The following is a 12,188-nucleotide window of genomic DNA, read 5'->3' as shown; positions in this document are numbered from 1 at the left end:
TTAGATGCTTGCTTAGGGGCTCTTCAAAGAATCCATTGCTCCTTGGGACATAGCCCGGAGGCCTTTAGGTAGGGATGAGTCCAGCTGCATTCAGTCCTGACCTGTACCCACCCCAGCATGGTACTGCTCTGAGTGGGAGATGCAATACCTGCAATAAAGGAAATAATAGTTGCTCTGGGTACCTTTTTTAAAAAATATATAAATAAAGTATTTATTTTATCCTGTGTGTATGGGCATTTTGCCTGCATGCACATATATGTGTACCACATGCATGCCTGGTGCCAGGAATAATCTGGAACTGGAGATACAGATAATTGTGAGATGCCATGTAGGTGCTGGGAATTGAACTCAGGTCTTCACTGCTCCCAACTGCTGAGCCATCTCTTCAGCCTGCCCTCTTAGGGGAACTAACTGGAAAGTACTTGAGAGCCTGATTTAGGTATATAGCAACAAGGAATAAAATCTTGGGTCATGAGAACCTTCTCCAATGCTTGCCAGACGCCACAAATTTAGACTTGCACAGTTGTTCCCTGTAAATGGCTACTGATAGAGAAGCCACTGTAGGCAAATCTCAGACAAGGACTTGAGAAGACTTAGCTACATCTCACATGCTTCCCCCGGGGCTCAGAAACCACGCTCCCGTGTGGTTTGATGTTACATCACTTGTCTAATTTAAATTGCTATTTCAGAAGCAATGACTTATATATATAGCGACACACATACATTTTTCCCCCTTCTGATGCCATGTGAGAAAGCTGTGGGGGTGTTTGTGGGGGATGGCTTTAAAAACAGAATTCAGGTTTCTTCTTACTTTAAAATTCATTTTTTTTTCCACCAGGATCCTCAGGATTTCAGTCCACAGTGGCTGCAGACGCTTACGAACGAGAATCCCCGTTCCTTGGGTTTTCATCCTGAAAGGGCGATTATTTGAGGTGTTTTTATCTTCTCAGAGACATATTTCTCCATGTTGCTCCTTCTTTGTCTTTTCTCTTTTCAGAGAGAATCTGTTTGGAAACAATAGCATAAAACAGCTAACATTACGTATGTAGTTGTATGTTATGGCACTTTAGTTTCCCTGGCTGTTGGGTTCTATCTGCCCGGAGAGGAGATGCACCATGGGCTTTTACATTAAATGCCACAGACTTGCTTGCTTGTGTTTGAGTTTTGCAACCAACTGAAGAGCAATCTTAAGCAAGTCGTTTTACCTCTCTCTCCCGGTTTCCCCATTTATAAATGTAACTAGTTTGGCTACACTCCAACATGCCTCTGTATGCAGAGAATTACATAAGTTGAAACAGAGGGTGTTTGCTTCTCGGAGTAGGGGTGCTTCATTCGCTTCACACGGCACTTGGGATGGAGCCTAGCCTCTAGGGTGGCCTCATGGGGACCTCATGATCTATGATCTGTCAAGGTTCTTCCCATGTGAACAAATCTGCTATGATTCAGCTAAAAGGATCCCGTTAGTTCCCTAAAGCTGATGTGTTCTATCTTCTGTCTGACCTTTGCACAAGTCAAGCTTCTTGATGGGAGGCTCAGTTCTCTGGTACCGTCCTTCTTCGGTGCTTTCTCATAGGTCACCTGCTTGACTTTTGTTCATCCTTTTGGTATCTGCCTTGCTGTTACTCCTCCCAAATTCCTCCTTTGGCTGGGCTAGGTATGGAGTCATCCTTTATGCTTCTGTAACTCCCTGGGCATCCTTCATCCTTCTCATATCGCATTTACTCTTCTGTTGTCATAGCTGTGCCTACATTTGGCTGCATCCCTCAATTAGACTTTATCCAAGAGAGAAGGGATGTCTATGTCTTATATCTTGGAGGATCTTCAGAGCCTGGCATGGAGTCTGGAAAATAACAGTTCAGAGAAATGGGTTGAATGAAGTGCTCAAGGCAAACCCTTCCACTTGACCATTAAAATTTATTTGTAGCTGTTTGTCTGCTACCCTCAGATTTCCTTCGTATCTCAGCTCAGGCAGTACGGACAGCAGTGAGAAGACGTGGGCTACCGAAGGAGAACTGCTCTGCCATTTGCAAGGTGGTAGGTTATATATTAGGGTTCCAGGGATAGCAACAGTGCTTGCCTGTAGAAAGGCTCCACTGAAAGACCATCACCAGACACGGCTTCATGGCCACCAGTAGTGGAGGGACTTGGATGGAAAACAGAACATAATAACTATTACCCAGAGCATCACTCCATTTAACCTCCACAACACTCTATTAGGAGAATTCAATCATGTGTTTCACTCAATAACTGAAGCTAAGGCCAGTTAAGAATCTTGCCCAAGGTAAATGAATCCAAACCTAAACTGTCTTCCACAACTGCATGCCTCGTGCCCTTTCCCAGAGAAAAAATTCTGTATTCATATGCTACCTTATTCCAAAACCACTTTTAATGTTCATTGCTGGGACAGAGTATATTGAAGTTAAAACATAAATGAGCTGGTATAGGTAAAGGCATTTGTGGCCAAGTCTGATGATAAGGGTTCGATCCCTGGGCCCCCACATGGTAGAAGAAGAGAATTGACTTCCTCAAATTGTCATCTGACCTTTATATATGCATGGTGTCACAGATGGGCCCACACACATACATATAGTAAGTATAATTAAAAAGAAAAATAATAAAAAATATCAGTGAAGAATTTTGTAAGAAGGAAGAAAAAAATGTGTAAATGCAAAAGGGAGGCAGAACTAATTATAATTCCAAATGGAAAAAAAAGACACCTCCACGTACTCACCCTGTGGCACTTCGTATTTGGTTCTAAGCATTTATATTGCTAGGAAGCAAAGAAACACTTCATCATCAGTCATGCAATTTAGATCAGTCACTATATAATGCTCTGCATTGTCTCAGGCCCACAAAGGGGAAAAGTTACAGAATGCTGACTGGTACCAGACCCTAGCTCTTTCTCTAGGGAAATAGGTTGTTTTAGTGTTTCTTAGACTTGTTTCTTAGACTCCAAAATTATTTGCTAAGGGGAACATTCGTCCAGCATTGGTGGTACATGCCTTTAATCTCAGCACTCTGGAAGGCAGAGACGACAGAGGCAGAGGCAGAGGCAGAGGCAGAGGCAGAGGCAGAGGCAGAGGCAGAGGCAGAGGCAGAGGCAGAGGCAGAGGCAGAGGCAGAGGCAGAGGCAGAGGCAGAGGCAGAGGCAGGTGAATCTCTGTAAGTTCGAGGCTCGTCTGGTCTATAAGGAGAGTTCCAGGGAAGCCAGGAGCCAGAGCTACGCAGAGAAACCTTGTGGAGAGAGAGAGAGAGATAGAGAGAGAGAGAGAGAGAGAGAGAGAGAGAGAGAGAGAGAGAGAGAGAGAGAGAGAGAGATATTTCACATTTCACCTGATAGTCACTGACTGCTTATTAGGAGCCAGTTGCTGTGTCAGTGACTTATTTTACTGTCAAGACATTGCTACTCCATCCATCTGAAAGACACACTCTCCCTCCATGCTGTATTCTTGTCACTGCATTGTTTCTGACACATCAAGGGACCTAACCTCCCATGAGGCTCTGACCTTGATGGTAAATTTTAATTTAAACAACCCTCACTATGATCATTTCAGGTAAGAGCTAAAAAGGACGATCTTAGAAAACTTGGACTGTGACAGTGAAACCAAGGCACAGCTCCAGGCCCCCTGCATGCTCAGAGGCCAGTGGCTCTATAATGCTGTCACAGAACAGTTGTGAGCACTGGGACATGGAGATGGCCAGGGCTGACTCCAGGCTCCCAATCTTCTACTTATTAACTGTAGGACCATAAGTGATTTCCACAACTCATTGAGCCCTGGCTCTCTTTATTTGTAAAATTGGGAAGATATTACTGTACCTTCTCCTTAGGCACTTGTGCAAGATAAATATACCAGACTAAGCAGAGTCTGATACATGGCAAATGCTCAAGAATTGGAGCTACTGTTGCTATTATTAAACATGGACTGCATTTCAAATGATCCCTAAGGAGGACTCAGGACTTTGATTAAGCTTCAACAGTCCAAACTCCACATCCAAAAGTATGTCAGCATCCTCTCTGATACTGATTCCTCCTCTGGGGCACCCCCTCCTGATGTTATGCCACAAAGGCCAGGGAGATCAAACAGCCCTAGGCATCAATGTGCTTCTAGAAGGCCAACATGGGAAAGCAAGCAAAAGTCTGAGTTGTTTGTCTCAGTTTGTGGGCACATCTACATCCAAATCAGTCTTTGAGCAATTTCTATAATAGCTCTGAGGGTGTAGAGGGGTTGGAAGTGGGTCATCAACCCAGAGGACGAGGAGGTAGAATCTGTCAGGCTCCTTCAGCAAACGCTCCTGTTAGTGCACCTGTGGTGTGCTGGCTCAGGCCTCAAGTCTGCTGGCTGGTTCTAAGGTAGACTAAAGTAGGGAAAGAACGTGGATATCCTCTTGCATGCTGACTGTGCTCGAAGTGACCGTTCACACGTCTTCTCCCAGGGAACTCCCTTCACACTGTGGCTAAGACTCTCTCTGATGCCTTCCCTGTTTCCTCAGATGCAAGTACTTATTCTTCGTGTGTTTGCTGTTTTTGTGGCCATAGCTCCATCTGATAACTCAAAATAACCCTTTCTAATTATAGACAATTCTTGGTAATGACCATGAACACAGTATGAATTTGTGAATACTAAGCCATTGTTTCTAAGGAAAAGAAATAAAGGATAAGGTCCCTCCATCCCTGGTCACAGTTTCTCAGCCAATCAAGGTGTGTGTGTGTGTGTGTGTACTCTTATTTCATGCATTTTCCTATTCAAAACCAACTTCATTTAGTGCACTTTTTGAGGCAGGGTCATAAGAGTCTGACCTTTACCACACCTTATAGCTGAGGCTCACCTTGCCCTTCCCACCCTCCCTTCACCTCCCTGCTCAGATTGCAGGCATGTGCCATAACACTCACTTTACATGGTGCTGAAGCTGGGACCCAGTGCTTTGTGCATGCCAGGCAAGCACTCTACCCAGCTCCTAATATTCACTTTGTATTCATTACATCATATTGTGGTTAACAGCCCTATAACTATTGCTTAAACAAAGCTTATCAGATACATTTTTCTGATTTTTTCCTGCATTTTTTTGGGTGAAAAACCCCAATCCCTATTCTTCCGGTATGTGGCCATATCAAGCACTAAATCCACCAACATAAACAACATAAAGTGGCATTAAGTAGATCACAAAAAGACCACAGCAAGAAAGCTGAGAGAGACAAAGGTGTAGAATGTTTTGTTTTTATCAACTAGGAACTACATGAAGAACATCACAAAATTCTCATAGCTATGAATAAGCCTCAGCTAATAGTCAAATATAGAATCCACAAACAGTAAGGCCAAGCTCGCTCTCTCTCTCTCTCTCTCTCTCTCTCTCTCTCTCTCTCTCTCTCTCTCTCTCTCTCTCTCTCTCCCTCTCCCTCTCCCTCTCCCTCTCCCTCTCTCTCTCTCTCCCTGTCTCCCTCTTCTCTCCTCTCTGTCTCTGTCTCTCTGTCTCTGTCTCCCTGTCTCTGTCTCTCTCTCTCTCTGTGTCTTGGATATGATACCAGCTTGTGAACTCCTTGCAGGAAATCCTGATGTCTGTACCTGTGTCTGGTTCTCCCATGCCCACTCCTGTATTCTTACTTTGCTGGCTGCCCCTGAGACTTGCCTCTGGACTGTTGCGGGAGGGTTTTCTTATCACTTATCCAGTTAGGCTGGACAAACATGAAGTTCCAGCCATAGATGGGGGGAAGGGAGGACAGACATCCTCTGTCCCTCACTCAAGTTTCTGTCTCTTCAAGGTGGCATGCTTTGGTGATTCTTTCCATTGCAAGTGACCACCTCATGCATTTGAACCCTGAGTGACAACTCTATCAGTCCATTTGGACTCTTATAACAAAGTCGCTTGGACTGGGTAATTGTAAACAACGTCGGTTAATTTTTCACAGTGGTAGAGGCTGGGAAGTCCAGGATTCAAGGCTCCAGAATATTGCATGTCTTGAGAGCTCCTTCTCCATTCCCTGAGGAAGACAGCAAGGTTCTTTTTGCTGCATCTTCACACTGTGGAAGAGTGAGGGAACAGAACCATGCCAGCTAATCTCAACCGAGAAAATGCTCCCAATCAGACTGACCTGAGGGCAAGCATGTGGGGCCATTTTCTCGATTGACGATTGATGTGCCTAGGTGTGCTCACTGTGGCTGGTGCCAGTTCTGGGCTAGCAGCCCTGGGTGCTATAAGAAAACAGGGCAAGCAAGCCAGTAAGCAGCACTCCTTCATGGCCTCTGCTTCAATTCCTGCCTCCAGGTTCCACCCTGACTTCCTTCATTGATAGAGTGTGACCTGAGAATTGTAAACTGAAATTACCCTCCCCCCTTCTCCCCAAGTTGCTTTTGGCCATGGTGCTTTATAACAGGAGTAGAAACTCAAAGACCATGAAGAAACCAACAGACTCTCCCAATCTTCATATAAGGTGCCAACCCTATTTGCAAGAGTAGAGCCCTCATGACCTAGCTACCTCTAACTCTGAAAGGTCCCATCTCTGAATTGTATCACTTTGAGAGTTAAGTCTCAGTAGGAATTTTGGAGGTACACACAATTTTAAGAAGTGGCTGTACTCCTTGGTTGTTATTTTCCTCTGTGTCACTCCTTAGGAGTGACACATTTCAAAGTCACTTTGTGGATAAGCTCTCCTTCTACTGTCTTAAATCACCACAGTAGGTGACTACTCATGTGTTAAATAAGCTTATCTCTACATTTCTGCTAATAATATTTTCATAATTCCATGGCTCTATAAGCCCAAACTACATTATTTCTTGGGGAGAAGCCTTTCTAAAATGCTTTAAAAATTTTTTAACTTATTTACTTTACACCCTGCTCACTGCCCCTCTTCCAAGTAACCCCTTCCCAGAATCCTTCCCCATCCTTCCTCCCCTCTCCTCTGAGCAGTTGGGTCCACACCTGTGGCCTCCCTTCCCCCAGCCTGGAGCCTGCTTGCTCAAAGGTGGAGCTACGTGCTCATTCGTCCTGCCACGCCCACTGCTGGAACCTGCCTTTGCTGCCTGGAGGCACACGCGTGTTCGTCCTGCTACTGGACCCTGAGTTGCTTGGCGGGATGTTGGGTTCCCTCCCCCTTCCTTTGTGGCTGAGTGTCTGGAAATAGTGGGATTGAGCTTTGATCAGGATGTTGTCTTAGCTCCATTGTTTCTTCCGCCCCGTCTAGATTCCTCTCTTTTCAGCGAACTGCCATTCTCAGTTGAACCGTTCGTGTTGTGGACTGCGGGCAGGCCGCAACAGTTGGCGCCAGAACTGGGACCTGAAGAATGGCAGAGGGATGCTAAGAGAAACGACTGCTGTGTGGAGCTCCACAAGAAAGGAAAGGATCTTCGTATCGGAGGAGCATCGGAGCAACGGACAGGTACACATGCTAGCGCTAGCCTAAAAAATTTCAGTTTTGTAAAGTGTTGCTGAGGATGCAGTAGGATACGAATCAAGTTTGAATCAGTGCTGACCCAACACTGTTTCTGCTTGGGGTCAGTAGTTCGTTAATCGGAACTAGATACGGAGACAGGCGGTGTGCCGCAGCTTTTTAGAAAGCTGCTTAGGTGGAAGACGGAAGGGTTCAAAGTCATGGATCAGGCGGTTGTTTTTAGCTTTCAGGAGTTGCTTCGGGCCAAAGGAGTAAGGCTTGAAGTACAATTAGTAAGAAATTTTTTAGATAAGATAGATAGCTGTTGTCCATGGTTCAAAGAAGAAGAAACGATAGATTGTGGAACCTGGGAGAAAGTTGGTGAGGCCCTGAAGCGAGTTAGAGTTTGAGATTAAGCTTCAGAGGCTGAGTCTCTTAAGATATTTCTAGTTTAGATAATGATTAATGTGGTTCCTATCCTAAATAGTAAAATTTAAGATAAGATATAAAGCAATGCCTCTTTATTAAAGCGTTAGAGCTTGCTTTAATAGGTATTCATAGGTATTAATTGATATCCAAACTTCGTAATATGATAGTAATGCTTCTAATATTGATTTTAACAGTGATAAATTGTTTTAAACATAGGTTTTGCTTTCCCAAAGTTGTAGATATTATCCTAACCTTGCACAAAAACTTAAAAATTATGGTTAAAACTGCCATTGTTCCATTGACTGCAGCTTGCAGTTTGATTGCAAATTTAAGATTAATGCTCAGATTAAAAAGTATTTTACCTTTGAGTCAATACAGGGCTCTGGGCAGTCCCAGAGCGGCTTGTGGCCCTTTCTTTTGTTTTGCAAACAATGCCTAAAAAAGTTTTTCCCTGTGTTCAAGAAAATTTCTTTTTAACAGTGTTAAAGATCTATTCAGATGTTTAAAATAATGCTTAAATTCAAAGATTTTTGCTTCTAGTAAACTGGTAATCACTAGAAAATTTTGCCTCTACGTATGGCTAATATAGCTTTACATTATGTAAGAAAAATGTTTATTGTTTCTGCTTCTTTACAAGAAGCCAAAAGTTTTAATCTTTCAGTATATATTGTTTCCTAAGTGGAAAGTATTTTATTAACTAATGCTTCTCAAGGAAAGTTTACCTTAAATCCTTGCTTGTCATTTTTCCAGTTTAGACTAGCTTCTAGCCTTTTAACTTTATGGCAATAGTACATCAGAGACTGTATATTCAGACTTAGTAAAATTAGTCATTTAATAGAGTCATAATGATTTTTCACTCTTCTTCAGTGTGACCAGCCATTCTAACTCAATCTTAGACTGGTCTAATATTCAGTTCAATTATTAGAGATTCCTATATTCTAAATTACCTAGCAAAGTTAATTCAGAGCATTTCCCCCAAGGTCACCAAAGGCTCATCTTGCCTTCACCTTATTTGTCCTAAACTTTTTGCAAACTGACATTAAAGGTCAGTCTGCAGCGGAACGCCACTGGCACCCAGTTACTTCTAATTCTTATGCATTGGTAAAATGGAAGGACGCCCTGACTAATAAATGGAAGGGTCCAGATCCAGTTCAAATCTGGGGAAGAGGCTCGGTTTGTGTTTTTTCATGAGATAAAGATGAAACACGGTGGCTACCAGAGAGATTAATTCGTCAGGTAAACACAGATTCTGTCTCTTCTCGTAAGTATCATTCTAAAGACTAAAATTCCTCTTGAGCTGGGAGTGGAAGCTCTCAAAAAACACTGTTTTCCTCTGAGCCAATTCCCCTACAAGAGGCCGGATTAACTTTAGCTTTACAATTTGCATCTAAATAAAGTACCTTGACTTCTCCAAACAGAAAATTTACATTGCTACACTCTCATTGTTTAGAATTCTTCCTTTTCTCAAGCAGGTCAATCTACATTCTCCGGTTCTCCGCCCCTAAGAGCAAACAGGTGGTACTGCTAATCTCCCTTCCAAGGACATCCCAGCATGTGGCTTTTCAGTCTAAGATAAGATTTAGATTTACCAGGAGAACTAGGGAAGTAGAAATTTCATATATATTTACAGAGATTAGTTCTTATTTTGATAGAGATGGGCTTAGTCCCTTAGCTGGCCTCTGGCTTTCCACCCTTGCTGTTACTGCAAGGTGTCCTTAGTTCCTCAGGCTAGGGAATAACAGGTATGAAGAGGAAAGACTTTCAGCTCCTATTTTAACCAAAATTAATGGTGTTAATACTGACATAATTCTTGTCTAGGCCTTGCTAAATCTGAGGTTGACAAGTCTCATATAGAGACCGCGCATTAACTCAGAACTGCGCTACTGATTCATAATCATATGAATACAGTATGGGTACCGCTTGGCGCAGGAGATTACTGCGGAGGGAAGGTCCAGCTTGACCGTTTCTGAGTTCCCTGTGCGACACACCTGATTTGAAAGAGGTTGGTATCTGACTCCAGCTAAAAACCAAAAATACTTAAGGCTCTGCCTCCCCTCCCCAAAAGATACCAAGAGCCACAGATGTGAGTTGTTATAATGCTCACGGGAGGAATCAGGTCAATGTCCACCCAAGTCAAGGTTAAAGGCCCACTCATCTATGGATGAAAAGAATCATTTGATCACCTCTGTTAAGCATTGCCTATTTAAACTTAATTAATAGGGGGGAGAGAGGTTGGAGACCTTGCTGTTGTAAGAGCAAGCCCTTCACTGCCTCCCACCCAAATAAAAAAGCCAACTGGCCTTGTACTAAAGAGCTGGTCTTAACCCCTTCTCACTGTTTCCCCTGCCTTTCACCCAAAATTGCGGAGGATTATCAGCTCAGTGTTGTTCTGGATTTGTTTAGTTAAAACTCAGCCAGGGTTCCAGCGCCCTACTTAAAATGCAAACAGGTAGCTACCTATTCAGCACTAATTAGCATTATAAAGTCAGAGCCTACAGCCCAGCGCTGCTATTCCGTCAGTGCTTTAAAGACAGTCTTAGCCAGATACAGTTTACCATTAGAAAAGTTAGGGAATCCCACAGAAATAGGTTTTTTCCTTGGCCCTAAGAACTCAGGCAGAACTGTTGAACATAGATAATTTTTCTGCCTCAGGCCACCCCCTTTTTTATTTTTGTTTTGTTGACTGATGGGAGGAAATGTGGCCTCCCTTCCCCCAGCCTGGAGCCTGCTTGCTCAAAGGTGGAGCTACGTGCTCATTCGTCCTGCCACGCCCACTGCTGGAACCTGCCTTTGCTGCCTGGAGGCACACGCGTGTTCGTCCTGCTACTGGACCCTGAGTTGCTTGGCGGGATGTTGGGTTCCCTCCCCCTTCCTTTATAACTGGGTGTCTGAAAATAGTAAAATTGAGCCTTGATCAGAACTTGTTGTCTTGGCTCCATTGTTTCTTCCGCCCCGTCTAGATTCCTCTCTTTTCAGCCTGAACTGCCATTCTCAGTTGAACCGTTCATGTTGTGGACTGCGGGCAGGCCGCAACACACACCCTGTGGGTATCCCCCTTACCCTGGCACTTCAAGTTTATGTTGACTTGAGGATGCTAGGCACATCCTCTCCCACTGAGACCAGACAAGGCAGCACAGTTAGAAGAACATATCTCATGTACAAGCAACAACTTTTGGGATAGCTTCCATTCTAGTTGTTGGAGACCTCATGAAGACCAAGTTGAACATCTGTTACATATGTGTGGGGAGGCCTAGGTTCAGTCTGTGTATGTTATTTGGTTGGTGGTTCAGACTCTGAGAGCACCAAGGGTCCAGGTTAGTTGACTCTATTGGTCTTCCTGTGGAGTTCCCATCCCTTTAGGGGCCTGCAATCCTTCTTTCTATTCTTCCATAAGAGTCCCCAAGCTCTATCCACTGTTTGGCTGGGGGTGTCTGCATCTGTGAGTCAGCTGCTGGGTGGAGCCTCTCAGAGAACAGCCATGCTAGACTCCTGTCTGCAAACATAACTGAGTAACATTAACAGTATCAGGGAATGGTGCTTGCCCAAGGGATGGATCTCAAGTTGGGCTGGTTACTGGTTGGCCATACCCTCAGCCTCTTCTCCATCCCTGTGCCTGCATTTCTTGTAGACAGGATAAATTGTGGGTTGAAAGTTTTGTGAGTGTGTTGGTGTCCCTATTGTTCCACTGGGGTTCCTGACTGCTACAGGTGGTGGCCTCTTCAGGTTCCATACCCCCAATGTGGTGAGTCACAGCTAATATCACCCCTATAATAATAATGATTTTATATAATTTTGAGGACAACTTCATACATATATAGTGCATTCTAATTACTGTCATCCCACTCTCTTTTTATCTCCTACCTGTCCATCACCCCTCCCCTTCCCTACAAGTCCCTTTCCCACAGTCATGTCTTTTTGTTTTGTTCTGTGACCCACTGACAAGGCCATCCGGGTGACCACAGGTTTGGAACTGTCCATTGAGACCTCATGCACTACCTAATGGGCATATAATTAAAGACAACATCTATCAGTTGCCCATAGTTCAGCAGGGAGTTCCAAGCAGGCCCCTCTCTCAGGAAAGAATCTCCTTATGTCTTCCATCAGTAATTTGAGGAGTTCATGCAATGTGTTTTAACCACATCCACCCCTTCCCCACTCCTCCCAAATCCACCCCTTTCCCTCCTGCCCTGTTTGGTTTTCACTGATCAAGACCAATTTGTGATACCTATGCAATCTTGAATGTATGTGACCTTCCCCTGGAGCATGGGATAAGACTTTCAAAGTGTTTAAAACTCTCCCTCGCCTGGCAGCTATTAACTGCCAATAGCTCCTCTGCTTGGGGTGAGACTTTATGTCTGCTTCCCTGCTACATGTCAGGCTTTGGTCTGGACTGGGC

This window comes from Mus caroli, unplaced genomic scaffold (assembly GCF_978045245.1).
Source record: "Mus caroli unplaced genomic scaffold, Mus_caroli_1 scaffold_13, whole genome shotgun sequence".
Taxonomy (NCBI): domain Eukaryota; kingdom Metazoa; phylum Chordata; class Mammalia; order Rodentia; family Muridae; genus Mus; species Mus caroli.
This window is presented reverse-complemented; position numbering follows the sequence as displayed.